This window comes from Somniosus microcephalus, chromosome 9 (genome assembly GCF_052327205.1).
Source record: "Somniosus microcephalus isolate GS21.2 chromosome 9, FLI_Smic_1.0, whole genome shotgun sequence".
Taxonomy (NCBI): Eukaryota; Metazoa; Chordata; class Chondrichthyes; order Squaliformes; family Somniosidae; genus Somniosus; species Somniosus microcephalus.
The window spans coordinates 100093513-100106788 of NC_140995.1; positions in this window are offsets into that span (position 1 = coordinate 100093513).

Below are 13276 nucleotides of genomic sequence, written 5' to 3' on the forward strand. Positions count from 1 at the left end.
GTCTTCATTACCCATGGCCTTGATGGCCTTCTTGAAGGTCTGGACAAACCTTTCAGCCAATCCATTGGTGGCGGGATGGTATGGGGCGGACGTGTAGTGCTTTACCCCATTGTTCTTTAAGAACTTTCTGAATTCTTCGGACACAAATTGCGGTCCATTATCAGAACATATCTGCTCCGGCAGCCCATTCCTGGCAAATACGGTCCTTAATACTGTGATGGTTTTTTCCGTGGTGGTGGAGGACATCTTTATTACCTCCGGCCACTTGGAGTGTGCATCAACTGCGATTAAGAACATTGAGTCCATAAATGGACCAGCAAAGTCGATGTGCACCCTTTGCCAGGGAGATGAGGGCCACTCCCATGGATGTAGAGGGGCCTGTGGCGGAGCATTTTGGACCTTCTGGCATCCTAGGCAGCTCTTGGTCATGTCTTCGATGTCTCCATCGATACCTGGCCACCATACAAACGCCCTAGCTAGGTTCTTCATTTTCACTCCACCCAGATGCCCCTTGTGAAGCTCCTTTAGCACTTTATCCTGGAGTTTGGGTGGAATCACCACTCTGGATCCACACATCAAGGTTCCTCGGCACACTGACAGCTGTTCTCTTCTTTGCGAGAATGCTGGCAACAGTGGTTCGCCATGTGCTGGCCATCCCTTCACTGTTAAATCGTAGACTCGTGAGAGAATAGGGTCATTTCTTGTCTCCCTTTCAATGGCAGAATTTGTCACCGGTAGACATTCCACTATGGTAGAGTGGAATATCTCTACTGGGTCTACTGTAGGTGCCTCTTCTATCGTTGGCAACGGTAGGCGTGATAAACCGTCAGCATTCCCATGCTGTTTTGACCCTTTGTATTCAATGTTGTATTGGTGTGCCCCTAGAAAAAGGGACCACCTCTGTAGTCTTTGTGCCGTCATAATGGGGACACCTTTTTTAGGGTTGAATATGGAGATGAGGGGTTGATGGTCAGTCAGCAAGGTAAATTTTTGTCCGTGTAGGTAATGGTTGAATTTCTTCACTCCCCATACCAGGCTGAGTGCTTCCCTGTCTATCTGGGCATAGTTACGCTCAGCTGAGTTCAATGAGCGTGACGCAAAAGCTATCAGCCGTTCCGAGCCATCAGGGAATCTATGGGACAATACCGCTCCTATGCCGTAAGGGGATGCATCGCACGCCAGTCTGATTGGTAGTGATGGGTTGTAATGAGCCAAAATTTTCTCAGATGTGATTAAGTCTTTACATTCATGGAAGGCACGTTTACAGTCTTCGTTCCATTTCCAAATCACTCCTGTCTGTAGAAGATCATTAAGAGGGTGTAGAATAGTTGATAAGTTCGGTAAAAATTTATGGTAGTAATTTATTAATCCCAGGAATTACCTTAATTGTGAAACATTTTCAGGTGCTGGGGCTTTTATAACTGCTTCAATTTTTTCAGGTGACTTATGCAACCCTTCCTTATTAATTATGTGGCCACAATATGATATCTGATTTTGGAAAAATTCGCACTTGGGGCGATTTGCTCGTAGGCCCCGTTCTTTCAGCCTAGTGAGCACCTGCTCCAAATTGGCAAGGTGCTCGTTGTCGTTTTCTCCTGTTATAAGGATGTCGTCTAGGTAGCATTGAGTCCCCGGAATCCCTTGCAGGACTTGCTCCATAGCTCTTTGCCAGATAGCTGGAGCCGATGCTATTCCAAAAACCAGTCGATTGTACTGGTACAGGCCTTTGTGTGTGTTTATTGTGAGATACTTTTTAGAGGTCTCCTCAACCTCCATCTGTAGATATGCCTGTGCCAAGTCAATTTTTGTGAAACGTTTCCCTCCGGATAGTGAGGCGAAAATATCTTCTATCCTCGGAAGAGGATACTGTACCGTGTGAAGGACCGGGTTTACAGTCACCTTAAAGTCCCCACAGATGCGAATTTTTTTCTGTTCCTCAGAGTTATTTTTCAATGTTTTTTTCATGACTGGAACGATGGGTGTTGCCCATTCGCTCCAATCTATTTTGGATAATACGCCTGCCTTTTCCAAATTCTTCAGCTCTGCCTCAACTGCCGGACGTATTGCGTATGGCACCGGTCTTGCCTTAAAAAATTTTGGAATTGCTGTATCTTCCACTTTTATTGAGGCGGTGATGCCTTTCAAGGTTCCTAGTTTCTCTTGAAGCACTTCTTTGGCGTTGGCCAAGATGTCTTTTAATCGTTCAGGTATGATGTCATCATTGTTTTTTTCCTTACTGGTCACCGTCAGTGCCTGAATGGAGTGCCAGTCTAAATGTATCTTCCTTATCCATTCACGTCCCAACAACGGTGGACCACCATCTTGTAGAATGTATAAATACAACTTTTGTATTTCTTTGCCGTTGTATACCACAGGCACCCTTATTTTTCCTTTGGGGTAGATTTTCTGCCCCGTATATGTTTTTAAGATAATGGATGTGTCTTTTAGAGGTATATGCGAAAATAGCCTCTCGTAATCTCGTCGATTTATTACGGTTAGAGCTGATCCTGTATCTAGCTCCATTTTAACTGGGGACCCTGCTATTGTGAGGGTAACCCAAATGGTTTGGTAATCCTCTTTGGCAAGTACATTATGTAATTTGAGACAGCTTAGTCTCTTGTTTCCGGAGTTGCTATCGCTATTCTGGTCTTCGGAGCTATTGTCCGTCATCATTTGTACCTTCTTGTACTTTTCTTTATTGATTTTTTGTTTTCTGTCAGTGGATTTATTTTGTCCAGATTGGCATACCCGTGCAATGTGTCCAATCTTACCACATTGCCTGCATGCTTTGCCCTTGAACCAGCAGTCCCTCTGGTTATGGGTGGATCTGCCGCAGCGATAACATCTTCCGAACTCCTGTGTCATTTTATGGGTGCCGAAGTCCTGTGTCTCTTGTTGTATCTCTGCAGCTCCTTTTGCTGCTGCTTCGTATGATACAGCCATACTGAAAGCTTTGTCCAATGTTAAATCTTTTTCAGAAAGCAGTCTTTTTTGTGTTCCTTCACTTAAGAGACCGCAAACAAATTTGTCTCGAAGATAATCTGATAGTCCTGCTCCGAATTGGCAGTACTTTGATAGCTTTCTTAATTCAGTTAGGTAATCAGCGTTACTTTCATTCTTGTGTTGATTTCTCTTGAAGAACTTGAATCGTTCCGCTATCAGCAGCGGTGTTGGGTTTAAATGCTCCTGCAGGGTATCAACAATTTCTTTAAAAGTCTTGTCCTTTGGTTTGGCTGGAGTGATTAAATTTCGTAACAGCCCGTATGTCTTCGCGCCCATTAAGTTCAGAAGTACTGAAGCTTTTTTTTATCTGTTATTCCATTTGCAGTGCAATAAACCTCTACTCTTTCCACGTATGTGGTCCAATCTTCTATTTCGCCATCAAAAGCCTCAATATTACCAGATTTAGGCATTTCAGAAAAGATATGGCGCTTCCCGCGCTTTTTTTTTCTCTCTGTAGCAACGATATGGCGCTTCCCGCGCTTTCCCGTCGCTGCTACCGATAACAACGCCGTTTTTGTTTATTCACTGTTGGAGACTCGTTCCCGACGGAGGTCTAAACGCTGACCTGCTTGCCGCGCCGGCCGTCTCTCGAGTGCACCCTCCCAGTCCGTTATTGCTTGCCTCTGATTTCGCTGCCTGTCTCAGCTGTAGAGCCCGCCGCTGGAGCTCCAGCCTGATGCCCAGGAAGGATTAGCGCAGTACCTGTCACCAGCTTGGCCAGCTGGTGAAACCACAGTTTCTCTTACTTCCTTGAGTCTTCTGGACGCTGGAGGAATCGATGTCCTTGAGGTGCTGCCGAATTGCAGGTAAGTCCGTTTCCACTTCGTCGCCACTGTAGTGTCCGTGTGTAGATAAAGACACTGAAGACAGGAGTTGGTTCATAGGTATTTACTAAGCAAGTCTGGGGGGGGTTTCTAAAGGATATACACAATACACAGGCTTATATAGCCCAAGTGGCAATTACCGGCATTACGCACACCTGGGGCTCTTAAAGGCACATACACCATAATTGCTCTTAAAGGCACATACACCACATAAACATGTGGCAGCAAGCTGAGCCTGCATAATAACTGGTTATGGACATTTACAAAAACAATTTTTTGGAGAAAACGGAACAATAAATTTCTTGGATAAATAATTTAAAAAGATTAGTCTGAGCTTGCACGACAGATGTCTGAGCTTCCACTGCAGCACTCAGATGTTGGGTGGCTTCTGCTTGTGCTGCAATGAAAGCTGAGACATCCGTCATCAGATGCTGCCTCATGTTTGGGTCTACAAGTGCACTAATGGAGTGGCCCATCACTTCCATCCTGGAAATCATGGACTCCAAGCTCTGCGCAAAGCACTGCGCAAGGTTGGTGCCGGACTCCTCCATGCTCCTTGACAATCAGCATTCTTCCATAGGCCACCCCATCATAGTCCTCATTTGAGTCCTCTGCAGCAGAACTCATGTGCGACCTCGTCCTCCGGGGAACAGGCACCTGCACTACCCTTTCGCCTGCCCTGGTTGCGGATCACTCATGCTTGGTGTCTCACCATGTGCAGATCCCACCTCTAACCTATCCTTTAATCTACGCAGAATATCAGTGTCTGAGGTGGTGGCTGTGAGTGTGAAATCAAGTGATGGTGCTGTGTCTTCATCATCAGTGCCTTGGTGCTCCTCAATTTTGTGCTCCTCCAGCAGTGCCTGGCTAGGTGACAGTTCTTGGCTATCTGAAAGGAGAAAGGCAAAAGGGTAAGGTTGTGGTGAGGGGAGAGAGCAAGGCAAGAGCTGCATGCTTACACCATGTGTAGCTTGTAAATCAGGAGAGATTGTGCGATGAGGGGATAGTGAGATGTGAGAAGGAGGATTACGTATGAGGATACTGGCATCTTGTATTATTTCAGCCCCGCCGCTGGTCATGGGCTCAGCCATGAACCTTGCAATAATGGCCAGCACCGTCTCCTCCATTGGTGTCAGGTTATACAGGTGCACCTATACCCTGCCAGTTAGGTCTTCAGTGACCTTGACCAATCATTTGAGGTCATTAAACTTCTTCCTGCACTGCACCTAGGTCCTTGGGGCGATAATGCTGGCATTCACCACAACAGCTATCTGATCCTATTGGATTTTACGCGTTTGCCTAGAGGGTCTCCTGACCCCCTGTGGAAACAGGACCTATCTCCTCATGTTGAACCCCTGCACCAAGCCTCCAGGGCTGCATTGGAGAAACTTGGAGCATGCTCAGTCCCCTGTTGTGACATCATTTGGTGTTTTTTCCTTCTCTCACTCAATGATCTGCTGCACGCAGAATGCTCCTCCACTTTAAGAGGTGCAGACTGCCTTTAAGAAGTGCAGACTAGATTTAATTGGTGCGAGCCTCAGCAGCGCGTTCAACACTGGGCTAAATGCCACAATCATGTTAATCAGCAGGCAGCACGACGTTAGTTACTTTCAACCGGCACGAGTTGATCACGCATCGCAATCCCCACGCCCGTTTTCGGGGCAAACTAATTTTTCGTCCAATGTTTCTTGTGTGGTTATATATTTGCTTCATTTTTGTTCTGTGCTTTTTTGGTGTTTGCACATTTTTATTTGTTGTATCAAAATTATCTTCTGCTAACAGGAGTTAAAACAATCTCCCTCTGCTGGTCAGTTTGGCTTCAGAACAAAGAATGAATTGATATAAATGTTTAATCTTACGGTCCAGAAATAGAGCAATTCCCTGTCAGCGAGAGTGCAATAAGAGCAGTAGCTGACATTACTGGAGCATTTCGCTGGATATGGCATCCCAGCCTTATTGCCAAATTGCCTTCCTTTGGAATGTCTGGTGAACTAGAATTGGATTCACTTCTTCAGTGGATTCAAAATGATTTATATTAAGAGCAGTTTGTCCCCTCACTGCATCAGTTGCACAGAGGATTTGCAGAAAAGTTTTCTTAGCCCCCCAAGATGGTACCTAGTCTGTATTAATGACAAGTACAGAAAGGACTAATAAATGGTGCTCAAAACCAGAAGAGAAGAAACAGAGAATTACAATCCTATTTATCAATCAGGCTATGCCGCAGACTCTCATTCAAATTCTAGCAGGAAATGGTTTCCCCCCCCGAACAGTCTCTTCAGCTTACAGACTTTTGCAGCCATCCGCAAGGGTTCTTCAGTCAGCTTCTTAACTCATTGTAGACCATGCAATTTCTTGTTTGCCAGATTACCCAGCTTAAAGGTTTACTTTCAAACTTTTTTCTCTGATGTTATTGTACCAGCCAATGGTAACCAACACCTATCCACAGAAGATGTTTGAAATGCCTCTCAACCATTTTGCAATAATTGATTTTTTAATTGTCTCAAGAATTGCATTCAGAAACACCCTGCATTATTGTTTTCCCCAAAGTTCACAACACTTCCAATCCACAAACAGGCACCAATTGTTTACTGAGCTGGCTTATTGCAAAATGATGGCCCAGAAATTCCGTTCGCAGCCCTCCCGCGGGCGGAGGGCTGCGATCCTGAAAAATCTGCGCCTGGACCGGAGGGCTCCTGGGAGGCGCAGAATTCCGTTGATGTGCTTCCTCAAACTGTCGGTGTGCAGGGCACGCGTATCCCAGGGTCGCAGGTAGTTCGCAGCGTCCCTGGGATCACATGGGCCATAGGGAGCCAATTAGAGCAGGGAATCTCCATTCATAGATTTGACAGGAAGACCTGTCAAATCTATGAATAGAGATCAGCCCCAAAACATAAATAAAACTTCAAATAATTTTTTTTTTATCACATTTTTAAAATGACTAAATTACATAAATTTACTATTTTAAACAAAAATTTAAATTTTTGAAAAAAATAATTAAAGTTTTTAACGGGGCTAAAAATAAACTTACCTTTCTTTAAAGGGGGAGAAATTCAGTTGTTTGCGCCAGCCGCTAGCGCTTTAAGAGAGCGATAAGTGGGGCGCGAAGCGGCTAGCGCCCGGGCGCAGCGCGACCTGCGCCTCTCGCGAAATTGAGCGGACATCTAGCGGCGGCGCAAAACCGCAACGCCCGCTCAGCTGCGCGCGCTGATCCTGACGTCATTTCATGGTGCAACGCCCTTGGTGCGACCCGAACCGGAACTTCAGTGGCGCCCCCCTTCTTTCCGCCTGGCGCTCCCAGCAACTGGTTGAGTGGAACGGTTCCCAGTCGCTGTGGGGCTAGGGGGGGCGCTATTTAAAGGTGGCTCTTCCTGGCTTCTTAGTGGTAGCCATTTTTGGACCACTCCTGTGTGAGAGAGAGAGAGAGATTTGCAGAGAGACAAAGGGAGAGAGCTTTCTGCATTGAGTCAGCGCTCACACAGGTACTTTTGGCTTCGGCCCAGAACTTTGCAGGTGGATTGATTTTTCAGTGCCATAGCCTTGAGTGGCCACATATTATGGGGGCTGCAATGAGTGGAAACGTTGAGTTTCTTCATTGCATTGAGAGGGCTCAGAGACGCCGAGAGAGAGGGCCAATCATGGCCAGACGGAGGAGGGCCAACAGGCGTCGGCACAGGAGGTATACCGCCAACAGTTCTCATACCTCAACATGTCTGAGGAGCAGTGTATTCGGAGGCTTCGATTCAGAAGGGAGGTGGTAACTGAGCTCTGCCACCTGCTTCAGACAGATCTGCAGCCTCAGCTGAGGAGCTGGACGTCTCTGTCGGTGGCAGTGAAGGTGACAGTGGCTCTCAACTTCTATGCCACCGACTTCTTCCAAGCCGCTACTGGGGACATTGCCAATGTCTCCCAGTTCGCGGTGCATTGCTGCATCCGCCAAGTCACGAATGCCCTCTTCAAAAGGAGACGTCAGTACATTTCCTTCCCCATGACCCTGGACAAGCAGCAAGAGCGCGCAATGGGATTTGCAAGAATAGCGGGCTTCCCCATGGTCCAGGGTGCCATTGACGCATGTGGCTTTGCGGGCGCCTCTAGTGAATGCCGAGGATTACCGCAACCGGAAGGGGTTCCATTCGTTGAACATGCAGTTGGTGTGTGACCACAGACAGCTGATACTAGCTGTCAATGCCCGCTTTCCAGGCAGCAGCCATGACACCTTCATCCTGCGCCAGACTTCTGTGGCAGACCTTTTCGAAGCCCCGGCTCACCCAGGAGGTTGGCTTCTCGGGGACAAGGGCTATCCTTTGTGCACCTGGCTGATGACCCCGCTCCGTGCGCCCAGCACCCCTGCTGAAGAACGATACAATGACAGCCATCAAGCGACCAGGAACATCATTGAGCACACAATTGGCGTGCTAAAGCAACGGTTCCGCTGTCTGGACCATTCCGGGGGAGCCCTTCAGTACTCACCTGAGCGAGTCTCCCATTTCGTTGTAGTGTGCTACATGCTGCACAACCTGGCTATCCTCAGGACTCAGCCACTGCCAGCAGACATTGGAGGACCACCAGAGGAGGAGGAGGAGGAGGAGCACCAAGACGGGAGGGAGGCACAAAGTGCAAGGGCCGTCCGTCAGCGACTTATTGCAAGTCGGTTCTAGGCCCCCTCTGAGTGAATGGCTTGTGTCATTGAAAGAACAAGAATGGAACCGGGCCGCAAACCCTGAGCCAGTCAAGGCAACAAATAGTTCAAAGTGCAAACATGCACAATCTGAATAAAGACAATTATTTAGTTAACAAACTCTGTGCCCTTCCCGCATGACAAACAAATACAGAGAAACCCCCAAAAAAACAGTCAGACACATAGCTGGCTCTCACAACCTGGAGACAATGAACAAAAGACTTAACCAAAAATGACCATGATCCTTGGCCGTCACTAAAAAAGAATCACAGCATTTTGCCACACCTCCTACATTTTGGCCTGTGAGAGTGATCTGCCTCGCTTGCGAGATTGGCCCCTTCCCACTCTGCAGCTCCTCCGCAATGGGACCCCAGTGGCTGCAGCAAGGCTGGGGGAAGGCTACTGAGTGTCAGATAGTGAGTCGGCAAATGCCCTTGGGGGACGGCCTGGACCAACTCTGGGCCTGGAGGGCCCGGCTGCTGACTGCTCCAACTCTGCATGGGCGGCAGCAATCTGTCCTACGGGTGGTGGCAGCTGCAGAGGAGGAGTGACAGTGTTGGCAGCAGGAATGCTGCCAACCTGACAGAGCACAGGCACTCCCTGATCGGATGAGACACTGGCACTCGCATGGGGCAGCACTGAGGCATGCGCAGCAATCTGCTGAAGCACAGACTGCTGGTCTGCTGCGGCGCGATGAGGGCCCCGGCGAATCCTGCCCGATCCAGCGAGGGTGGCAGCAGTTAGTTCTCGTATGACCCTGATCTGTGTCTGCATCAGACCAGCCCGTGACTGCATGGCACGACTAAGCACTTGCGTGGAAGCTGCCTGTGCTGCACCGAAGTCCTGCAGACTCCTTGCCTGTGCTGCCCCGAATTCCTGTACACTGCTTGCCAGTGACTCTCTGGAGTCAGGCATCCTTGCCACTGCAGCCATGAGCTCAGTGTGCCTGTGCTCCGCCTGGGCGCCCATTTCAGCGAGGAGCCGCACCTCCTCTGCGCTCACTGTAGCGGCACTGGAGACCACACTCTCCCTCCGGGGAGAAGGCCGCCGCGCTTCCCTACCCCCCCCCGCGTTGCTGCAGCCCGCTGGGCCCCGGAGCTTCACCCTCCTCAGACCCTTCCCCCCTGCTCCCCTCCAGGGAAGACGTGTCCCCATTATGGCCATGGGCTGCCTCGGCTGAGGGTGGCACTGATGGTCCGGCTTCCTCTTCCTCCTCCTCACCTTCCGAATCACTCACAGTGGCAGCTTGAGGGCCCGCCTCCTCAGCTGGCGAATCAGCATCTGAAAGCAGGGAGGTACAAGAGTTGCTTTAGCGTGAGGACAGGGCGGCAGCGAGGGAGGCATGAGTGCTGCAATGCACTGCATTGGCTCGATAGTGGCAAAGGATGCTGGTGTGAGGCACAAGTGGAAGGAGAGAGGTCAAAAAGATGATGACCTTACCATTGCTGTCCAGAACGGGGTCGGCATCTCCAGTGGCGACGGGGCCAATCATCCGGCCTGCCATAATCCGTTCCACTCGCTGCTCCAGACCGCTGAGGTCTTTAAGTTCAGGGCGGTCTCCCCCGGTCCGTTGCTGCTGCCTCCTATTGTGCGCCAGCTTGCCCTGCAAGAGAAAGGACGGGCTCTCAGTGTGAAGCCCTGATCTTGGCTGCACTGCCTCCCATGGTGGAATAGCCCTTACAGTGTGAAGCCCTGATCTTGGCTGCACTGCCTCCCATGGTGGAATAGCCCTTACAGTGTGAAGCCCTGATCTTGGCTGCACTGCCTCCCATGGTCGAATAGCCCTTACCAAGTGTAAAGTGCTGAATGTGCATGTGAGTTTCATGAGAGGCCCATAGGTGTTGGATGAGGGCTGGGCATTGGGGCTTTCAGGACCCTTTGGCCACAAAGTGAGGAGCACATGCAGGGATGAAGAGGATACTGGAAAGGGTACTCACCCTGACAACCCAAGTGAGGTCGTTGAACTTCTTCCTGCATTGCGTCGGGGTCCTAGGTACCATGCTGCTGGAGGTCACTCTGTGTGCCACCTCCCTCCAAGCTTTTCGATATTCGTTGGGCAGCAGCCTCCTGCCACTGTCCGGAAAGAGGATAGGTCACCTGCGCTCCACTGTGCCAACCAGAACCTTGAGGGCCCCCTCACTGAACCGCTGCGCTCGCTCCCTGGCCCTCTTCATGTCGTAGGCATTACAATGTCGCAGCAGGTCTGTCCAGGCCGAGAATCAGGGCTCCAATGTGCAGGGCGTGGCTGCAAGCCAAATCAACACTCCCCCTTCAAGAGGTGACCGGCGTCAGCGTGTCTGCCTGCAATCGCTAACTGGCTGCACCTGCGCTGCACCCGCCCTCGGTGGTAGCGCCTCGCCTCTCCGGCTTAGTGCCTTAGGATAGTCGTGCAGCACTTGATTTAGCGCACCAACAACCTCTTGGGGCGAAGTAACTCAATTTCGCTGAAGGTGGCGATAATTTGCGCCGGGCGCTAAATTTAGCGCACACTCGACTATAGCGTCCCAAACGTGGCGATACTGAATTTCTAGGCCAAAGTATTTTAAAATGATTAATCAGTGGAAAAAAAAAAATTCTTTTACTTTCTTCACCTCTTACCTTGTTAAAAGCAGGCCTTGCACCTGCTTTTCCAGGCGCAGCTGTTTCAGACTTACCTGGACTGAAGCAACTGTTGAAAAAACGGAAGTTTCAGCCGTACGCGCTGCCTATCCGGCGCAGGCGTTTGGCCTGTGAAGCCCTTTCTTTGAAGAACGGAAGTTCCGGTTTCCAGCGCATGCGTAAAACCGGCTCTTCTGTTGGCCCTATGGGTGAGTACACAATGCCTACACACCCGCAGGGAACAGAATTCCTACCATCAGAGATATATACAGAAAACATGAATTCTTATAAACAGCGAATAAATAGATATACACTTAATTTCCAATAAGTACATTTGCTGGGGTAAATAAATATCAACCAGCAGGCATGAAAGCTTATAATTTCCCCACAAAGTAAACCTTTTCTGCTTTGCTAGAAGATTTAACAATAGGTACTTGTATCATATAAATGGCAAAATTTCAAGTCCAGTTTTATTCCACAATTATTTACTTTCCTTATTGCAGGATTTATTTTGTAACAAAAATTACTGGATTATATAGATCATAAAGAGCAGGATTCTTAGGATTTACTTACTGTAAATATAAAAAGGTAGAAAACCCCTAGAGTACTTACAATATCACATACTGCGAGGCTATCATCCACATCCGCACTCAGTACATTATTAACTTTTATGAAATAAGCACCTTGTTGCACAATTTTACCCTGTAATCAAATAATATTTATTCAAAAATTATTTGAACTTTCTCAGAAGGATGTCCCATTTCTTTTAATTTAAAAAACCTGAATGGGTTAACATTTTTGTTAAAAAAGGGAGAAAGGAATTATATTTGAATGCCCAGCATATCGGCATTTGCTGACAAAAAAAATCAGCATGGACCAGACTCCTATTCCCTATGCCTGCCCAAAAGTGAACATTTGTCTGCTGGCTGTAAGGGTCCTACGTGAAATTAGCTTAGGCAGTCTCAACCCATTTCCCCAAATGGTGGCTGGGGTGTGGCCCAGGTTCCCAACAGATTTCCTTCCTTTCCACACCAGTTACCACTGCTTCCCAGGACCACCATGTGGAAGCTGCAGTAAAGACCCCAAGTGCATTCAATACAGGAAGAAGGCCCTGTAATGGCCTCCTCTCCCTTAATCAGCCCTATACATTAACCTTCTGATGGCCTTGGTCTTCAGTGGAAGCCTTCCTTCAAATCTTCTGTCCCTTTGAGGTCCCTAGCTTCAGGTGCTGCAAAAGGGTCCCAATTACAGCACTCCTGGGGTTTCTTCGCTCACACTGGCAGGCTCTCCCTTGATGACAGGAATCCCACTGGGAGCCCTCTGTGCCTATGCATTGAGCCCTGACTCAGGAAAATGGGGCAGGACACCCTGCTAGAACTCTGCCCTGAAGAGGAAAATCCTGTTGGGTGTCTGAAATTTGAAAATATTCTTTTCCCTGGCATTAGCATCCCTCATCTTAATCAGCAAATCAACATTTTAATTTAAGAAAGCTAACTGACTTTCTACTTCTAGATGTTTCCATTCCCAATCCCATTCAGATAAGCCAGGAATCTGAAACAGAATGTTGAATATGATAGCTAGCTCACGTCATGTGACACTTCACACCAGCTCTGAGGGAGTCAGTGTCTTAGCATTAATCTTTTCTTAACTTAAATTCTAAATTCTAATAAAGAAATTTAGTGAAAACAGTAATGAAAAGAGCTAATTGAAGTAACAAATCTGCAATGACTTGATTGTTTGATAGTGTGCAGCGGCCATTACAATATTAAAATAGGATGGGTATGCTTGAGGCATAGGACTTCTGCACTATTCAGAATGTCCTAGTGCTTGTCAAGTGCTGGTTACTACTTACCAATATGATTTCTAGTATATTTTGAGGACTCAGGTAGGCCTTGGTTACTAGCCATCCTATTTACCTGAACTACATGTGAGGCATTCACTGTTTGAAACAAGTGTTCCTTCTTTAAAAAAGTACCACCCCACCAGACTTAGGATCCATTGACTGATTCAATTAGTTTGCATTGAATGATTTCTGGGAACCTTACTGTTCTGGACCGATTGACTATTTTATGTGTGCAGATAGCACCCTCTGGTGGTGGTTATTGTGTTAGCAGTGTGTTTGTATGAAGCAGAGGTCATTTGACCTTTGTTCCTTTCTTCCTGTGTGAGGTCATTT